Raw genomic sequence first — 22,141 nt, 5'->3', positions numbered from 1 at the left:
GCCAAAGCAATCCAGAGAAAGAAGAACAAAGCTGGAGGTATCACAATCCCAGATTTCAAGATATACTACAAAGCTGTGGTAATCAAAACAGTATGACATTGACACAAAAAGAGACACATAGATCAATAGAACAGGATAGAAACCACAGAAATAAATCGACATATTTATGGTCAATTAACCTAGACAAAGGAGGCAAAAATGTGGGAAAAGACAGTCTTTTCAATAAATGGTGCTGGGAAAGTTGGACAGCTACATATAAAAGAATGAAACTAGACTACTTTCTAATACCATACACAGAAATAAACTCAAAATGGATTAAAGACCCAAACATAAGACCTGAAACCATAAGAATCCCAAAAAAGAGAATACAGGCAGTAATTTCTCTGATATCAGCCAGAGCAACATTTTTCTAGATATGTTTCCTAAGGCAAGGGAAACAAAAGCAAAAATAAACTATTGAGACTATATCAAAATAAAAAGCTTTTGCATGCCAAAGAAAACCATCGAGAAAACAAAAAGCCTACTGAATGGGAGAACATATTTGCAAATGATGTATCTGATAAGGGGTTAATATCCAAAATATATAAAGAACTCATACAACTCAACACCAAAAAAAAAATCCAATTAGAAAATAGGCAGAGGACCTGAATAGACATCTTTCCAAAGAAGACATGCAGATTGCCAACAGATACATCAAATGATGCTAACATCACTAATCATCAGGGAAATCAAAACCACAATTAGATGTTACCTCACCCCTGTTAGAATGGCTAAAATCAAGAAGACAAGAAACAAGTCTTGGCAAGGAGAAAAAGGAATCCTCATGTACTGTTGGTGGGAATATAAATTGGTACAACCATTGTGGAAAACAGTATGGATGTTCCTCAAAAGATTAAAAATAGAAATACCATATGATCCAAATATTCCACTACTGGGTATTTACCCAGGGAAGATGAAAACACTAATTTGGAAAGATATATGCACCTCTGTGTTTATTGCAGCATTATTTATAGTAGCCAGGATATGGAAGCAACCTAAGTGTCCATCAACAGACAAATAGATAAGGAAAATGTGATTATATATATATATATATTACACAGCCATAGAAAAGGATGAGCTCCTGCTATTTGAGACAACATGGATGGACCTCCAGGGTATTATGGTAGGTGAAAGAAGTTAGACTGAGAAAGACAAATACCATATGACTCCACTCATAAATGGGATCTAAAAAATGAGTAGACAAAGAAGCATGATCAGAGCTGTAAATACAGAGAACTGATGATTGCTAGAGGGGAGCAGGGTGAGAGGTTGGGCAAAATGGATGAAAGGGAGAGGGAAACACAGGCCTCCAGTTATGTAGTAAGTCATGAGAATAAAGAGCAGAGTATAAGGAACACAGTCAGTGATATCATAATAGTGATGTAATTGGACAGATGGTAGCTATACTTGTGGTGATCACTGCATAATGTATAAACTTGCCAAATCACTAAGTTGTACATCTGAAACTAATGTAACATTGTGTGTCAAATGTACTGAAATTTTAAAATAAATAAATACATAAATACATAAATTAAAAAAAAAAAAAGGTCTAGGCTCACAATGGGAAGCATCACAGGTGTCCCGCTGAGGATGGTAGGGAGTGAATTTGGAAATGTTAAGAAAGACTTTAGGAATTAGGGTTCCTCCAAATTCTTCAGTACCTCCTAAATAACCTATCTCAGTAAGCAGAATTCTATTTTTTGCTTTTTTTATTTGATTGATTTAAACATAGTCCAGAGTTTCTTTAGAAAAAAAAAAAAAAAGACATTAAGCTCTTTTTTTCAGAATGAGACCACTGAACTCCAAGTATAGAAATTAAGCATGCATTGGGGAATTTCAGTAGTTGAGTTACCTCTGCAGATAGTAGGTTGAAAAGAGTATCAAACTGAAGGACACATATATTGTTATGTCACATGTTTAAAATTTCTTCAGAATATTTTAAATGTGGAATGCCACACTACAACACAAGCAAAACAATTGTATTTCATATTAGTGCCATGAAACCAGAGATCCGGTTGTTGAACCCCAGTGGTGCCCAATGCTTTGCTGAAAGAGAAGTAAAGGATCATTTTTAGGAATATGGCTTGTAAAATAAAATAATGTTCTGAAGACTGACAATAGAAAGAACTGAGATTAATCTCTTCAAATTAAAGAAACAATATATATATATATACACACACAAATGTATATAATGGTTATTTTCCTCCCGATTAGACATTTTCCTTTAAGAATGCTGAAAACATTTCTTTTCTCATTATTATCTTGCTCCTAAAACTGAGCACAAAGGTGTGCTTAACATGACCAGTATTTCGAGCATTTCTATTGGTCAGTTTGGCTTACTGATGATGGATTATTTTAGTTCTCCCCAAATGAAACCAAGAGATACTGATAGTTGGTTTCCTATAAGTAAAGGACCTGCGTGGCTTACTCGGTGAAGCGTCTGACCCTTGATTTCGGCTCAGGTCATGATCTCAGGGGTGTGAGATGGAGCCTGCTTGCCCATCTTGCTCTGCTCTCCTCCGCCCACCTCTCTCTGTCTCTCTGTCTCTCTCAAATATAAATAAATAAATAATAAATAAATAAATGAATAAATAAATAAATACACTCTTTTTTAAAAAAGAAGTAAATAACTGAGGCTGCTCAGATATTGTAGACTCATAAACCACTATGAAAGTGAGTATCTCAATTCTCTAAAACATAGTTGAAGCATCTATGAAGGCAGTGAGGTAAGGGAATTTAAAAAAAAATCTTAAAATTATCTTCAGAGCAATCACCAAAGGGGTAAAAATTTAATGTTATTCAAGAAATGATTTTATTCAAGAAAATCAATTACCCTGATAAGTTAGCTTGCTTTAAAGTAGTTTGGTTCCCTAAAATACAACAACTAAAGTAAAAATGTCCTACTTGCAATATTTTGGATTTATTATTTGATAATGAACATGCGCTTAACTATGTGAAAAGCAGTGCAAGTTCGCAAACAATAAAGATAAAGTAAAATCATTAAGATTTGTGGCAAAAAATATTTTTGAAGATCATGTTCATATGACAAGGAATCAGGATTCTACTCAGCAAACATGTAATGATTATCTGATATTTGAAGGGATAGAAAAAATGAAGTGTCAGGTCCTTGACTTCAGCAAGCAAGAAAAGACATGCTGACAACATTAAGAAATAATAACAGATCAAGTGGCATAAAGGAAGTACAAGTGAGTCTGGATGAGTTTGAGTGATGCATTAGGTTAGGCCTTTATCATAATTATCTCTTGAACATAAAATTGAATAATTTGTGATAGCATATGGCAAGAAACTTGAATGAAGTCAAAGAGGAAGAAAAGAAAATGTATGGAGCTAGGAAAGCAGAAAGTATGTTCTGTGATCTTGCAATAGTCTACTTAGGTAGAGGTAGATGCGGTGAGAAGTTGTAAATAATTAGGCTGGAAATGCAGGTTAGAACTAGATCATCCACTGAAAAAGAGCAAACAAGAAATAAAACAGAAATAAGAAAAAAAATGAATAAATATATAGTATGAAGTTAGGTAGTTATAACTACTACAAAGAAAAAATAAGGCAGGGTCAGAGGATAAAGAGAGAAGAGGGGTGCTATTTTAAGTTGAACAAGAAGAGATCTAAATTGTGTAACAGGTGATTCTGCCGCTGGTGGTGAGAGCACTGAAACAAAGGGACTCCTGGCTAAGGACCAAGTTTTTGATAGATGGTTGATTGAGTACAGTTACGTCTGGTTCATAACAGCTGGAGGGACTCTAACTCGAGCCCTCGGGGTGCAGCGGTGATGAAGAGTGCACAGCCTCTGGAGACGAGCTGCTTGGTTCAAATCACGCTGCACGGCTTTTCGGCTCTGTCAGGACTGCCTAGATAACAGGGGACTTCTGATGGCTGAATGAACTGCTGTAAAGCTGAGAAAGCATTGTTTATAAAATAATAACAATGCAACAAATGTTAATTGAGAACAAACCAAAATGGTAATATCATGTAAGGTGACTAAAGAATTAACTTTAGCACAGGCATAACATTTTTAATTTATATAAAGCCCACTTCATCTTCACTTAAATCTCAACTCTTGGTAACTCTAAGCTTGCTGTTGTTTAAATCGGCCTCTCTGTTGGTTCCATCCTTGCCTTCACATGGTAATTATTTCTGCTTATGCCTATTTCCCTAGAGGTGTGCTGGCCACAGGGGTAACTCACACATCCTTTGAATTCACTTGTTTAAGATTTTCTATTTTAACCTCTGCCCTTGATAAGTTTCTGTTTCTGGTAAGTTTGGTTTGTTTTGCTTGTATATCTAGGCATGCTTTCCCACTTGACTGAATGAGAAACTTCTAGGTTTAAGCAATAGAACACGGCTCTTCTTCACCTTTTACTTGGATCTTAGAGCACACCGTGAATTTGTTCTAGATTTCATTTTCCTCTAGGGGAGAGCTTATCTATTCTCCCTTCCTTTTCTGCTCTTTGCATATACTTCTTAAGGAACTGCTTGCCTCCAAAAACAGTTTTCAGGGCTTACAATTGAATGAGGACACCTTTTGTGGAAGGGAACCTTTAAAATGACACCCCAGTGATTTGCTGCCACCTACTATTCATGGCTTTATATAATCCTCTCCCGTTGAGTGAGGGCTGGATTTAGTGACTCACTTCTAGTGAATAGAATATGGCAAAAGGGATGTCACTTTTTAAGATTTTATTTATTTATTTGAGAGAGAGTGTGTGTGAGGAGAGAGAGCACGAATCAGGGGAGAGACAGAGGGAGAAGCAGACTCCCCACAGAGCAGGGAGCTCAACACTGGGCTCTATCCCAGAACCCTGGAATCATGACCTGAGCCAAAGGCACATGCTTAACTGACTGAACTCCCCAGGCACCCCTGGGATGTCACTTTTGACATTAGATTATGAAAGAACTGTGGCGTCTACCTGGCATCTACCATGAACATTGTTTCTCACACTCTTTTGATCTCTTGTTCTCTCTAGACCCTCAGTCAGGGAGAAACAAGCTGACATGTGAATGGTCCTGTGAAGAGGCCCAAGTGGCAAGGACCATAGTCTTCAGCCAAGAGCCAGGAATTTGAAGCCTGTTAATAATGATGTGAGTAAACTCAGAAAGATATAGATGACTGCAGTCCCAATTGACACCTTAACTATGTTCTTATTAGAATTTCTGACTCAGCTAAAATAAAACCTACTCTAGTCCATTAATTTAACTGGATAACATAGGCTTTATTGTAAGTGTGAAAAATTGGAGAGAGTCTAGGTTATGTAAATAAGTGGAAGGTCCTGTCTCCAGCCAATTGCTGATGTGTAGAAACACGGGCCCACTGCTGCCGGTGCTTCTGACTTTCTCAAGAAGAGTCAGATATACTTAGTTTAATTTTTTATGTGAAATTTTTCAATGTTGACAACCAGTGATATGTCCTAAAAGACCCTATCTATAGTCTAACCACAACACAAGTTGTGGTTATGCCAGCCAGTTTTCAACCTCTATCTAAATGAATATTACTCTCTGAGCTTATTTAACCATTTTACTCAATTTTATTTTAGTTTTACTTTAAAAAAAAAAAATTTACTTTCCAGGCAAGGTTTTAGCTCTCCTGGGGTAAGCATGTAAAGGGAAAAGCCTGATTGGTTAAGAGGACAACTACACTGAGGTAAACTTGACTGTGACATAAATAAAAAGAAACCCAAAGGAGAAGAGACACTCAAGAAGAGAGTTATATCATTCATCCATCCATGTACCAGAAGATTCTACTTTTAAATGTCAGCCTATGACGTCTTGGGTTTTAAATTATGAAGAAAAGCTGGCTGTTTCCACATGTAGCTATTGAGATGTCAGTTCCATTGAGGACATACTGTTCCTGGGCTTTCCGATTTTTATTTCTTTAATTTTATTACCGTTTTTAAAATATATTCTGGAAAATATACTGGCCAACTGTCACACTGATCAGTTAAGAGTTATGGACAGTATTATATTTATTTTGTCTTACATTCTTTGAGTATTTTTTAAACCTTGGAACACAATGATTTTTCTGTTTTCTCCTAGCTTTCTCAGCTATTCTTTCCTACCCAAATCTAACCATGTCCTTGTCTGGTCATTTTCTTTTTCCCACTCAAAAATATTTTTATTTTCAAACAGTTCCAAAAATAAAATAGTCATGAAATTGTTGCTATAATTTAAAGTACTACTGCCTCAAAAGAAAAGCCTATTTAAATACTTAAAATATTTTTAATTTTTTTCTAACTCAATACTTTAATGTATGGGCAACATATGGGTTGTTTATTAAACAAAAAAACTCCTTACTACCACTTTCCAAATTATCAATTATATGAGGAAACAAATTATCCTTACCTTATTTGTTTTTTTAAAAGTTTGTAACAGTGAAAATATGCCTCTAAAAACAAACCTCTGCCAACATGTCCTAGTTTGATAGGAATGAGAGTGGACCTTATATTTAATACTTTCTGGGCTTTCAATCAGTCAATCATAAGTGTTCAACCATATATTAACAAAAAGAGTCCACAAAAACCTTTTTCTGTAGAATAAATATAAAGAAAAATTCTATTTCTCATGCAAGCATACAAAATTTCAAGAGCTAAACATTACCTCATTCTAGTTTATTCATGTCTTAGCAAAATAACTTTAGGACAAATATTTTATCATATGATCTACAATACTTTATCCCAAATCAGTTGTGACTCTCCAAGTTCTTCTTTTTATTTACTTACTATTTCAATGGCATGGCCTAGATTATAATACTTTCCTAGGGAATTTGTATTTTCAGGAAATGGGTTAGGTAAAAAATAAGAAGAAATATAGTGCCTTTTTATTGCAATGAAGCAAGCTGAAATAAAATTCAATTTAATCATTTAAGCAACATTTTAATACTTTTTATAGACATGACTATGCAGAATATAAATATCAGTCCCTGTTAGATCAGCAGGTTAGAAATTACATTATAACATTAAATTCTTTTTAAGAGAAACTGTATTTACATGATGCCAAAATAACTGAGGAAAGGGAAATTTGGGGTTGGTCATCTGTGTTTGGACTCTTCATGTGTCATGTGTTAGTGTCCTTTTGTTCCTTCAGAAGTTCTACATATCATACAGGTATAAATTAGAGCATCGATAGCTCCTGTTCAGTAATGGGACAGTATCAATTAAACACAAGTGTTTGGTGGTCTTGGTCATAGAACAAGAAGTAGGTGTGGTGATTAGTCCTGGGATAAATTTTGTTCACGATTTTAAAATAATTATAAACTTAAAGGTGGAGGTACCCAATAAAACAATTAAGTATGAAAGCTATGTGACGAGAGAGGGATAATTACTGTATTTTAAATTGTGATTTTAATAGATTTCCACTACTGGAAGAGGTGATCAGATTTTTAAAAATAGAGTAAAGTTAAAACTAAATGCAAATGAACTGAAGCTTTGGGGATGCAGTCTCAGATACATCTCATTTAGTGCTTTTGACCTTCCTACGGGCATAGGATTATATTCATATTTTAGTGATAGGACACTGAGCCCTAGGTCAGTTAATAAGTGGACGATGCAAAATTCTGAATTAGCTTTTTTCACCCAGGACTGTGTGTGCTTTACCTCACATATGAGAAGGGAAACAGTACAAATTAAATGGCAGTATCAGACAGAATATGACTACATACCCGCCCCAAACAATTGCTGAATAATATGAGGAAATGATTAACTTTACGTGTCAACTTTACTAAGCTCAGAGATGCCCAGGTAGCTGGTAAAACATTATTTCTGTAAGGTTATTTCTGGAAGAGATTAACATTTGAATCGGGAAAACCAGTAAAGGTCTTCCTCACCAAATCAGGTGGGCATCATCCAATACTTTGAAGGCCTGACTAAGACAAAAAAGGTAGAGGAAAACTGAATTTGCTCTTTACTTGAGTTGGGACATCCATGTTCCTCCTGCTGTTTACATGAGTGCTCCTGCTTCTCAGGCCTTTAGACGCGGACTAAGTTTCATCCTGAGCTTTCCTGGTTCTCCAGCTTGCAGATGGCAGATAATGGGAACTCTCCACCTCCATAATCACATGGGAACTCTCCACCTCCACAATTCCCATGACATCTCTCTCCCTCTCTCTCTCTCTGGCCCCCAATCTCCTATTGATTCTGTTTCTCTGGAGAACCCTAATACATATGAGTAATAAATATTCTGTATAAATATTGAATATGTGGTATAAACTGCTAAAAGTTAGGCTAGATCCCCCTGGAAAATAAGCCCAAAACTTAAATCAATGATATTTCATGCAAAGAAACTAGAAAAATAGAAAAATTGAGGAAATAAAATTGAAGTAAGTGGATAAGAATAGAATCAATGAAGTAGAAAACAGAAATCAGTAGAGAACATACATGAAACCATGGTCTGGTTCTTTGGAAAGATAAAATTGATAAACCTCTAACCAAACATCAGGAGAAAAAGACAGAAGAAATAAATTACCAATGTAAGGTATGAAAGAAGTGATATCACTACAGATGTGTAAGTTATTAAAATGATAATAATAAATATTATGTACAATGCTATGTCAGTAAATTTGAAACTTTGGTGAAACAGCAAATGTATTGAAAGACACAAACTACCAAAACTGATTCAAAAAAGACTTATTAGATAATCTGAATAGTTTTATATTTCTTTTAAAAATTGAATTTGTAACTAGAAACATTTACCCAAAGGCAGTGTTAGGCCCAGATGGCTTTATGAGGAAATTGAATGAGTTATTTAACAGAGAAATAATACCAAAACCAGAAAATAGAAAAGTAGGAAGTACTTCCCAACTTATAATATGAGGCTAGCATTGATTTTACTCTAATACCTGGAGAGTAAATAAAAATCCCTCATAAACATAGATGGAAAGATCTTTTAACAACAATTTAGCAACTCAAATCCAACAATATCTAAAAGGGATAATACATCATGACTAAGTGAGGTTTAACCAAGTAATGCAAGTTCAGTTTAATATTAGAAAACCTATCAGTGTAATTCATCACATTAATAAACTAAAACAGACAAGCCAAATGGACATCTCAATAAATGCTGAAAAAACATTTAACAAAATCCAACAATCCTGATGAAAAGCTCTTAGTTAACTGGTAATTGAAGGAAACATTCTTACCTGATTTTTAAAAAAATCTATAAAAATATTAATTAACATTATACCTAATGGTAAAAGATGAATGCCTCTGTGGGGGGTTGGGTAAAATAGTCTATGGGGATTAAGGAGAGCACTTGTGATGAGCATTGGGTGCTGTGTGGAATTGCTGATTCACTATGTTGTACATCTGAAACTAATACAACACTGTATTTAACTATACTCAATTTAAAAAAAAAAAGATGAATGTCTTCCCCTAATATCAAGAACAAAGTAAAGATGTCACCTCTCGTGTCTTTATTCAACAATGTATTGAAGGTTCTAATCAGTAGAGTTAGGGCAAGGAAAAGGAATAAAATCATGCTAGTGGGCAAGAAAGAAAAAAACAGTTTTTACTCCCAAATGACATGCTCATCTATGTAGAAAATCCTATGGAATCTACAAAAAGAAAAAGCCACTAGAACTAAATACATGTGGTAGCCAATTTGTAGGATATAAGATCAATATCTAAAGATCAGGCATGTAGGGGCTCCTGGGTGGCTCAGTCAGTTAAGCGTCTCCGTTGGGCTCAAGTCATGATCCCAGGGTCCTGGGATCAAGCCCCACATTGAGCTCCTTCCTCAGTGGGGAGCCTGCTTCTCCTCTCCCTCAGCGTGCTGCTCCTCCTGCTTGTGCTCTCTATCGAATAAATAAATAAAATCTTTTTAAAAAATCAGGCATATAGCTACACAGCAGCAACTAAAATGAGATACAGCAATAAAAAAAACCTATTTATATAGCGTCAAAAATATGAAATAATTAGGAATAAATCTAGCAAAAAAAAATGTGTGAGACCTGTACATTTAATACTACTTAACATTGCTGATAAAAATAAAAGATTGCTTATATAAAGATCCACTGTGGTCAGGAATCAGAAGAATCAATATTGTTAGAAAGTTAATCCTCCCCAAATTGATCTAGGAAATCCCAGCAGACTTTAAAAAATGGAAACTGAGAAGCTGATTATAAAATTCAAACGGCAAAAAAACAAAAAAAAAAATCAAAACAAAAAACAGGACAAAAACAAAAAAATCCCTAGAAAAACTAAAAGTACTTTGAAAAAGAAAAAAAGTTAGAAGACTTATATGGCCTGACTTTAAGACATACTCTGTAGTTATAGTAATAAGACACCATGGTTTGGGTTCAGGATAGACAAATGGATGGAACAGAATTGAGTTCATAAATGTACTCGTAGAACAAAATGTTTGTGACCTTGATTTGGCAAAGATTACTAAGTACCACACAAAAATTTTATGCATAAAGAAAAACATTGATAGATTGAACTTCAAAATTACAAACTTCTGTTCTTCAAAAGACATTACTAATAAATTGAAAATACAAGTGACAGATTCAGAGAAAGTATCTGAAAATCTGGTTCTGATAAAGAACTTACATCCACAATATATAAAGAACTTCCACAACACAGTAGTAAAGGGGGGGTAGGGAATTACTGAATTTTTTAAATGGGTAAAACATCTAAATATATATTTTACCGAAGAAGATATACAGATGACAAATAAGCACATGAAAAGATGCTAAATATCGTTATACATTACGTATATGCAAAACAAAAAGCACAATGAGCTACTACTCACCTGTAAGTATCTAAAGTTTAAAAGACTGATCATTCCTAATGTTGTCAAGGATATAGTATAACTAGAATTCTCAAACCATGTTGATGGGGATGTAAAATAGTACAACTATTTTATGTTGGTTTCTCTCTTTTTAGTGCTTTCAATTGTAATTGAGTGTTTTATATGATTCAATTTTATCCTCTTTCTTGATGTACCATGTATAATCTGTTGGGGTTAATGTAGATCATGAAATCAGCCATAAGACCTGGCTTGCTAAAATGTAACACAGAGGCCACTGGGGGCAGGGAAGGTTTGGAGAAGGGCGTAGGCCTTTGGAATGCTGAGGCCTGCGTGACCACTCTGCCATGGGAATGCCGTGGGAGGTGCCTTCCCCGAAGCTTTCTTGCTTTCTTAGTCCAAACAGCTGCCCTGTGATCGAAGAGATGTATGCATTGTCCCCTAGGCTATGTTTAGCAGAACTGGTAGACCGTGCAGATTAGCATATTGTATCTTTCCTGTAAACAGATCCTCCTAGTTCCAGTAAGACCCCTTGTCACATATCACGTGCTTGAGAAACAGTGATAAAGATTTGTGATTATCCTGAAGGACCAATAAAAGCAGGAGCAAAGAAGGGCAAAGTGTCTTCCTCTCTGAACATTGACCCCCTTGCCTTCTCCTCTCTATTTTACAGCAAAAGTTTGGAGTAATCTTTTATCTGTCGTCAGTACAGGGATTGCTGGCCATTCCCGGAATAATCCTTTTAAGAAATACTTTTTGTAGTTGCCCTAGGGTTTATGCATTTTTAAATGGTTTGAGTCCACCTTCAAATAATGCTATACTACTTACTGTGTAGTCTAGGAACTTTATACCAGTATTTTCAGTCCTCCCTCTCATCCCTGCAGCATTTCTCTCCTGCATTTCACTTATCCATGTACTATAATTACCCAATAAATTGCTACTGTTACTGCTTTTAACAAACAGCTGTCTTTTTTTTTTAAGTTTTTATTTAAATTTTAGTTAGTTAGGGGTACCTGGGTGGCTCAGTCAGTTCAGTGTCCACCTGTTAGTTTGGGCTCAGGTCATGATCTCAGGGTCATGAGATTGAGCCCTGCATTGGGCTCCATACTCAGCGGGGAGTCTGCTTGAGATTCTGTCTCCCTCTCTCTCTGCCCCTCCCGCTCATGCTCTCTCTCTTCCTCAAAAAAATAAAATGATCTTTTATAAAAATTTTAGTTAGTTAACATATAGTGTAATATTGGTTGCAGCAGAGTTTAGTGTTTCATCACTTACATATAACACCCAGCACAAATGCCCTTCTTATACCCATCACCCATCTAGTCCATCTCCCACCCATCTCCCCTCCAGTAACCCTCAGTTTGTTCTCTGTAGTTAAGAGTCTCCTATGGTTTGCCTCCCTCTCTATTTTTTTTCCATTCCCTAAGTTTCATCAGACAGCTGTCTTTTAGATCAATATATATTGAGGAAAAAAATTAACAATTTTAATTTATCTTTATTTTCTGATGCTCTCCCTTTCTTTATGTAGATCCAGGTGTGTGACCTGTATTTTTTTTTTTTTTCTGCCTAATAAACATCTTTTAACATTTCTTTCAGGGAAGATCTGCTGGTGATATATTCCCTCAGTCTTTCTGTGTCTGGGAAAATCTTTATTTCTCCTTCACTTTTTTTTTTTTTTTTGGTAAAGATTTTATTTATTTGAGAGAGAGAGAGAGAAAGCGTGAGCAGTGGGAGGAGTAGAGGTAGAAGCAGGCTCCCCACTGAGCAGGGAGCCTGACATGGGGCTCGATCCCAGGACCCTTGGATCATGACCTGAGCCAAAGGCAGATGCTTAACAGACTGAGCCACCCAGGTGCCCTTTCTCCTTCACTTTTGGAGGATACTTTCATTGGACATAGAATTAATGTTGGCAAGGTTTTTTTTTTTCTTCTAACATTTTATAAAGATTTTACCCTACTCTCTTCTTGTGTGCTCCAATTCTGATGAGAAGTCTTGTGTAATTATTATTTTTGTTCTTCTATGGGTGAGATGCTTTTCTTTAAGACTTTTTCTTTGCCTTCAGTTTTTGCAGTTTCAGTATAATATCCCTAACTGTGAGGGGGTTTTGTTTGATTTGGTTTGGTATTTACCATACTTGGTTTTCTCTGAATTCCTTAGATCTGTAGTTTGGGGTCTACCATTAATTTTTAAATTTTCTCAGCCATTATTACTTTAAATATCTCTTCTCATCTGTTCTTTCTTCTCTATTTGACATTCCAGTTATACATATATTATAACTTTTGAAATTACCCCACAGTTCTTAGATGCTCTGGGTTTTTTGTCTGTTTAATTTTTTTCTTCCTTGTTTCAGTTTTGGAAGTTTCTATTAAGGTATCTTGAAGTTCATTAATCATTTTCTCAGCTGCAGCAAGTCTACTGATAAGTATATTCAAAGGTATTCATTTCTTTTACTGTGTTTTTTTATTTCTGTCATTTCCCTTTGATTTTTTTTAAGATTTCCATCTCTGTGCTGTCATTATCCATCTGATCATAAATGTTTTCAACATTTTCCATTAGAGTCCTAATTATATTAAACATAATTATTTTAAATTCCTTGTCTGATTAATCTAATATATGTGTTATATCTGAATCTGGTTCTGATGATTGTAGTGACTCTTCAGACTTCACTTTACTTCACTTTCTTGACTTGCCTGGTATTTTTTGTTTCTGGTGTTAAAAGTAGGATATGTTGTATTGGGTGATAGGTAATGGAGTAAATAAGCCTTTAATGTTAATCTGGATAGGAGATGTGTTGTGCTTAATATTTGTTACAGCTATAGATAACTGAACTTTTCAAATTCTTAAAGTGTGCTCAGTTTTGTCTTGGCTTTGACTTTGGGGTTTACCTTTGTGCTATTCCTCAGGTAAAGTCTGCATCATTCAGCTCTTTCCACTGTTATACTGAAGGCATTTTAGAGTGGCGATGAGAGGGGGTGTTCTATAATCTTCTTTTTAAATTTCAATATTTTAATAAGCCTATATCTCAGAGTAAAGTCTTTCTGGGAGTTTTTGTTCCTATTCTAGGGATATAGCTCCCCCCCCTCTTTCCCATAATCCTTTTCCTGGTGCAGCATTCTCAATCTATTTCCTTGAAACCCTCTTCCCTATTCATTATCTTCCCCCCTGCCCCAGGTGGGACAGAAGGCTAAAGAAGGTTGAAGTGGGTGGAATTTTGTTCAACCAGTTGGGATGAGATTTAGTAAAATTTTGTGGAAAGCTTTCTGGTAACATTCTTCCCTCTAGAAAAAGCCCTTTGTTAAATAGAAGGATCTAGGTGGTTTTACAATGGCTGTTCTTCCCCTCCCCTTTCCAGGGCCAGGATAATTGCCCCAGTTCCTCACCATGAGAACACTCTGGACTTCCTGGACAGAAAGTTCATGAAAGTGTGGGGAATTCCTATGACTACAGCCTTCAAGATTTTCCCTTTCTCACAGTTGTCTGTATTCAGTCTCCAGCAATTTATCAAAATTACTAGTTAAGTAAGTGGTTCTACCAAGGTATAGTGTTGAGGATCTTCTGCCCCATGTAAACAAATCTTGGATAATATATTTCTCTGAATTCATCTCTGTCTCTAAATTTCAGATTGATGGCTTTCTCTGCAACCTCTGTTCTCTGATGGATAGGTCCAAATATGGTTGATTCCCCCCCGCCCCCAGCATTTTCATATAAGGAAGGGAGGGACAACTTTCAAGCTCTTTACCTATCAGAGCTAGAAACGGAAGTGGCACAACTGCTTTGGAAAACAGTTCGTCACCTTTTTAAAAAGTTAAATATAGATTTACCATATGATCTAGCCATTCCACTCCTAGGTTATTTCTCCATGAGAAATTATAACATATGTCCATACAAAGACTTGTACATAAATGTTCATAGTAGAACTGTTCATAATATCCAAAAACATTAAACCAATGCAAGTGTTCATCAGTTGGTGAATGGATATATAAGTTGTGGTATATCCAACCAATGGAATACTACTCAGCAATAAAAATAATCAAGTGTTGATACATGTAATGACATGGGGCAATCTCAAAATAGTTACGCTGAGTCAAACAAGTCAGACAAAACAAAATACCTATTGAATAATTTCATTTTTATGAAGTCCTAGAGATGGCAGATTAATCCATATGACAGAAAGCAGATTAATATCTACATATGAAGGGTGAGGATGGTTAGGTGGGAGGAATTACAAAGAGCACAACGAAACTTTCAGGGCTTATAGCTATGTTTTCATGTTCACCATAGTGATAGTTTCATAGATGTACACATATGTTAAGAGCTATCAAATTACACTTCAACATACACATTTTATTTTTTTTTGCCCTAACGCAGGACTGCTGACAAAAAAAAAAAAAAAAAAAGCTGAAGTCCATAAATTCTTATACTTCTCCCATCAGAGCAGAATCTAAGTTTCCACTCCTAGATTACAGTTGACCTTAATTCATTACTTCCAACCAAAAGAATGTGGGAGATTTGTACTTCCATGTCTTTTAATGTTAGCTTAGAAAGGTGATACAGTTTATGGCTCATTATGTTCTTCCTTGGACCCTAGTCACCATTTTGTTAGCATGGAAAGACAACATGTAAATGTTTTAGCCAAGAGTCCAGATAAAGTACTGATAAACAGCAGCATCAGTTCCCAGTTGTATGAGTAAATATCCCCCAATGACCCTCGTCCTCAGCCTTCAAGCTGCCTCAAGTGACACTAAATGGAGTAGCAGTGGGATTTTCTTATAGAACCTGCTCAAATTGAAGATTCATGAATAAAATAAATATTTTTTGGTATTAGCCACTACATTTCAGACAGGTTTTCTACCCAGCAAATGATAATTGGAGCAGTTATTTATTGACTTCATTTGTCCTTTCTTCATTCCCTGTTAATATTAACAGGTAATTAATGACTTCTGGTAAGTGTGAGTATGTATGTGTGAGAAAGGATGTTGACTATTTAAAATGTAGCAAAAAATGTATCATTATATGACCTAATTTTAATATGACAATTTCATGCAAGCAATCTTTTGGGCTTTTATTCCAAACACCTGTATTTTCTTTGGAGGAGATCCTATTGATTACACTGAACTTAATGAAAATCAAGCCTTCCTTCTAAATCTTCTAGGGTTAAAATAAATTTAAACCACTCTTTTGGAATTTCATATATATATGCTTGTTTGTGGGGGAGAAAAGGTACTTATTTATACATACAAAATCCTAAAGGAAATTAATATATTTCCTACTTTCATTTTTGAGACCCAGTATTTGTAATTCTTATGACAAAGTGATTAGACTATTTTGAGGTGGTTTGCATTTTTAGGTCTTGATTTATTACATATTTATTACATCCATCTAATCCCTTTATCTAATAAATTAAGTCTAATCTGAAGTCACATCTCTCCATATTATCTAGAATTATCTAGAACATCTGAACCAAACTATAACCAACCACATGTTGTGCAACCACCAGCAACACCTAAGCTCAGTCTCTGTCTGATCTTATTAGATTTTAAGTTTCTTGGAGGTTTGGTACTTCTCACTGTTAAACTATGTTATGTTTATATCAGGATAATCTGGGGAAATTTCATATAAGTTATGACATTATTGTGGATTTTAAAGTGGGGATAAACTTTTAATAGGTATTTTATTGAATCATATAAAACCATAGAGCATTTTGTAGATCAAAATAAATACATAATGCTAATTTTATATCATTCTACCTTATTACATAGAATGACAAAAGCCTCACTAGTGACACTAAAGGCTTAAGAAAAAGTAAGTACAGAGTGAGGAAGCATTTGTGTCTTAGAAATAAGAGAAACATATTATATTGCACACTGTCATAGAAATACTTTTGATTTAGTGAACAGAATTTTAAAAGATTATGTCAGACTGACTTGTTCCAATAGGAATCAAAGGGTATCCAAGCAATTGAAGCTATGAAAGTTACTGTCATTTCTCAAATAATTATATCCCACCATAAACAAATTCAAAAACCTGAACTAGAATGTATGCAACTAAACCATTTCTATTCAGAGTATAAAATTGTACCGATTCAATTAATACAGAAATATAGATGTCCATATAGTAATTTATGAAGTTCTGGTATGTATAAAGTTTATCTACCTTATTTTTGTTTATTAAAATGGTAACATTGGTGATGACTCCCTTTCAGTAGACAATTCAGGCTTTCCCAGGTACTTGACACAGGTATCCAAGATGATAGATGCAGATAGATTCATCGGCAGTCAGATACATAGATAGAGGTTGGTAGTTAGGTAAGTTGGTAGGTAGGCAGGTACCTACATAAAATGCATTTTACACACACTTGCAAACATAAGATACAGCAATTCTGAGTCACTACTATTCAAATATATGCAAACATGAAGCTCACCTTATTCTGGTTGTCTCTAAATATCTATCCCTCTTTGATAAAGAGGAAACTAAAGTTAGTTCTATTAAACAGACAGAGTCCAGTCCAAAAATATTTTAGTGGAGAGATTAGAATTTCAGTGATGATCCAGTTTCAGTCTTCAGTTGAGGTTTTACTTCTCTTGTTATAATCCCTTCATCTTCTCCATGGTCCTACATTTAATTTCACAGAATTCACCTGTGTTATTTTGGAATAGCGTTGTAAGGAAGAAGAGTTAAAACCTGTTTAGGAAAATTCATAGTTGTGTGGCTGGCTCAGTGTGACTGCTCTGCCAGTAGAAAATGCTGGTGTCTTGAATTGTCTTATTACTGGATATTCCAAAGGATTGCCTCTAATGGACAGTGTATTCAAGATTTTTAGGCTGGCTACTGAACATCGTTTGCGCAGCCTCAGATGTCAGAAACGTTGACATGGGCATGGGCTAGGGGGTTCTTGGACTTCCTGAGCATGCTGTTTAATGGAGAGAGAGCTTCCTGTCAAAGATAATCCAGGCCCCAGCTACCTTCCAGAGTTTAAGCTAAATTCACAAGAAACGTACCAGTCCCTGCAGGGATGTGAATCTAAAGTCTACCACTGCTTGTCTGGCCCCAGGCAGGTGACTTGTCCTTGCTGTGCCCCAATTCTGGCACTAAGCACAATTGAGAGCTAAAGAAGCTTTCAGTAGTATTTTCTTTTTTTTTGTTAAATTTTATTTATTTATTTGACAGAGATAGAGACAGCCAGCGAGAGAGGCAACACAAGCAGGGGAAGTGGGAGAGGAAGAAGCAGGCTCACAGCAGAAGAGCCTGATGTGGGGCTCGATCCCATAACGCTGGGATTACGCCCTGAGCCAAAGGCAAACACTTAACCGCTGTGCCACCCAGGCGCCGCTCAGTAGTATTTTCAACTGTGACCTTTCCCCAGAATAATCTAACACTTTCCCATTAATCCTTAGCAATGAGCACATCAGAAGGAAGGTATGAGTATTTTACATACCTCTATTAAAAATGGAGAGCATTAGGAATAGCCTGGCAAAGTCAGTCAGCATAACAGGATTTTGAGTATTTTTGGGATAGATGAAGTATGTCAGTCTCAACTGCACTAGCATAAGATTACGGAGATTATTCTAGTATGCACCACCAGAGTTTAGAGGTAAAAAGCATGGGTTCTGAGCATGCCTAGAACTGAATGCTTGCAGCAGCCCCTGGCCAAGAGCTTATGCTAAGGATATAATAGGAAAACATGTTTGTGACCCTGCGGGATTTAGCATAAACGTCAGAGCATGAGCAGTTGGGAACGCCCAGCTTGCTCAGGGTGGAACACCTCCTCAACCGAAACCTGATTGCTCTTGACAGTAGCCCGCGGGGTCCATAGAAACATGTTTAAGAATAGGCCTCACTTGCTGAATGTTACATCATCTAATCTCGTGACCTTCCTCGTGATGTACTACTATTCACTAGGATCACGAGACTCCCCTTGATTGTATTTGATTGTTTACTGCCAATAAATACGCGAGGTTGCAGCTGTTTGGGGCAATCGCACTCTTGGCGGTTGCACTCTTTGTGGTTGCCCCCTGCACCTACATTTTCTTTGGCAGCTAACCTGTCCGTGCCTCGTCCTTCTCCCGAATCATGCTGTGGCTCCGCAGGCAGTGTCTTGGCAAATGCTGTTCCACTAGTTGCTGTGTGCCCTTAGGCAAATAAGTTAACTTCTCCATGATTTAGTTTCCCCATCTATATAATGGGGTTATTAATGGGGCTTCTTCATCAGGTTGTTGTGATGATTTAAATATTTAATTTATGTAAAATGCTTACAAGAATACCTGACACTTAGGAAATATTAAATAACTGCTTTTTTGACATTAAAAAAAAATTTAGGCAATGAAATATCTTCACGGAATACACTGAACATATTAACAATGATCTCATGGACAAATTAAAAACATAATTTATGATAATTATGGAACAATTTGAGAGTAGGCTGTGACCTCTATCTGTCATTGAGTTTCACACCAAAAAAAAGTTCTATTTCTTAAGCCTAATACCCAGTTTTTCCAGTGCAGTGTCCAAAAGGACTGTTAATATTATTGGTTGAAAATACATTATGAATTATGTAGAGCTAAGCATATTACTAATTACATATTTTTGCTAATTATGACCAATTGCTAATTATTACTAATACTCCATTTACTCTAAGTAGTTGTCCCTTGGATTACATATCGAATGTAACACGTGATCTAAATATACATTTGAACTTGAGAAGAATCAAACTCATATATAAGATAAAAAGCTTAGCTTTTCAACTAAGCAGATTTGGTTTTTTAAAAGTAGTGTATAAAACACTGCCTTAAATGAACTATGAGAATTTTTAATTATAGAGAAATCTGATCTTCTACAAATATTTTTTTAAAAGAAAAAGAATACTGAGGAATAGAACATTTTTCCTTAAACTCTTATTTATTAAAATCTCTAAGGCAGTAGTAGAATTACTTATTGGCTGCAAGATATGATTATATACAATTATATTATTTGCACCTGTTCAACCCTTATTAATCATTTCTGTGGAATTGACATTTGGTTACCAATCCATTAGATTTAGCCCAGGCTGAACTCTCCACTATTCTTTTTTGTGCAGATTTAAAAGGACAGGCATAAAATTCCATCTGAGTCTATTCATGAGACAACACTGACCAAATATAGACCAGTTCCTCACAGTTTATCCTGGAAAGGATTGTGTCAAAATTTCTTCCTAATCTCCTGATGCTAAAAAATGAGAGACAAATAGCAGTGTACTTTTTTTGGAATGGGGAGCCAAAAATATTGAGAATATATTGAACTCCCAATTATCATTTTATATTATCCAAATTTTGGATTGTAAAAGCATAGCTTACCCATTATTTTCACATTAAACACATATTCAACCAATCAATTTTTAGTATTCACCACAGGGAGTTGGTTAAATATCTCAAACCTGAAGATTCAGTCTTCAGATCTGGAATTGTTGACATCCTGAAAACATTTCCTGAAGTTAATAGTGATATTGATATTAGTAGATATAGCACAACATAAATTAAAATACAAATTTTATTATATGTGAAGAAGATCTCATTTTTAATCTCCCTACCAAAAAGATTTCAAGATATTTTTCTTCACAGGACATATGTTATTTTCAATACATTTTAACACATTCTGAAACAGAGACGTCAAACAACTCTACACAGCATTAACCTTGTGATACTGGCTAGGGGAAGCTAATTCAATTACAGGGATGAGCAAGTAACCTTAATGAATGAAGAAGACAGTTGTTCGGGAAAACAAGGTGATTCCTTCCCTTTGAGCAAAGCAGCAGCTTCTCAGCTTCAAATAATTGCTGAGTGGGGTTGTTGGAATTTTGGAATGTGGAATGTAGGTAAATCTTCACTTTTTCACAGGAAACTGGAAGCCCATAATTTCCCTGATTTTAATGTTGGCAACAATTCTAGAGAATTTTAATTATGATACAGGACAAACAAAACATCTTTGCAGGCCAAATTAAGCCAGCTGGCCACCAGTTGGTGAGTCCACAGCAACACTCATATTTTCCTGCCTCTGCAGGTTTGCTCATAACATTCCCTCAGCTGAGAATGCACTTTCCACTTAGATTTCTGCATGTAAATCTCCCAGCTAAATGTCTACCATCTGCATGAGCTCTATCTTCTGTTTGTTCGCTTTTTAAAGATTTTCTTTATTTGAGAGAACGCAAGAGGGCTGGAGAGGTGGGGGGAGGGGCAGAGAGAGAGGGAGAAGCAGGCTCCCCACCAAGCAGGACGCCCAGCATGGTGCTTGGTTCCAGGACCCAGGATCATGACCTGAGCTGAAGGCACACGCTTAACCGACTGGGCCACCCAGGTGCCCTTTCCGTCTAAGGATGGAAATAATGTGTTCTCCCTCAGTGTTTGTCAAACACTTCCTCAGTACTTACCTACCACTCATTTCACATATCTTGAAAATGATTGTCTCATATCTGTGCCCGATTTTAAAACCATTAACCATAAAAGCATGAATGATTTCTTATGAAACTTAGTATCTACATTCATTTAGTACAATACCTTTTACATAATAGAGTTTAAGTACACAATGAATGAATAAATTCCAGCATTAGTGTCTTTGAAGTAAGCTAATGTAGGGTGGTGGTTGTCAGATGGGAACAAAAATTTCTGTTTTAAAATAACTTCATACTACTAAAGATTTATACTTTAACTTCTTCTGAATTCATTGGGATAGGTGTTGAGGCAATGGGGAATATGTGATTATACACAAATGGACATTTAGGCTTAAACCATTTTAACAGCTGACAATAGCAATTCTAAAAATAATCCTTTAAATTAGTAGAATGAAATATGTTTAATGCCCAGAAAGATCAAAAAGCAATATTTCTCTAAAATTAATATTTGAAATAACAGAATTATCTTATGATTTAATACAAATGGTATAGCTTTATCAAACTAGATAATTTGTATTTGAATAGCAATCTAAGATGGCTCATTACCTTCCCTTGAATTATTTCAGATTGACCTTCAGTTAGACAATGACATTGATTCCGTTCTTGAGCTCTGAGTTATGGAAAAACCTTTATTGAACACATATCCCTCCTCTATCCTTTCCCACTCTGCTAATATTTCAAACCTAACAGAAAGAACAAAGCAATCAAGGTGCAAGAATAGGTACAAAAATTTCCTGTAAAGAGGAGATATAGAGCCTACTTTTCAAGAGTACTTTAATAATTATAAATATATGAAATAAGACTAACAGCAACATAATAAATTTAGTAACCTACATGTGGAGTTCATTTATGGAAGCAAGTATCTCCAAGAACTTATAGGCAATAAAACCTTGACAAGCTCTAAATATTAATGCAGCAAGCTCTTAAAAA

This window comes from Ursus maritimus, unplaced genomic scaffold (assembly GCF_017311325.1).
Source record: "Ursus maritimus isolate PB19 unplaced genomic scaffold, ASM1731132v1 scaffold_1, whole genome shotgun sequence".
NCBI classification, from domain to species: Eukaryota; Metazoa; Chordata; class Mammalia; order Carnivora; family Ursidae; genus Ursus; species Ursus maritimus.
The sequence above is the reverse complement of the archived record's forward strand: the minus strand, read 5'-3'. Positions refer to the sequence as shown.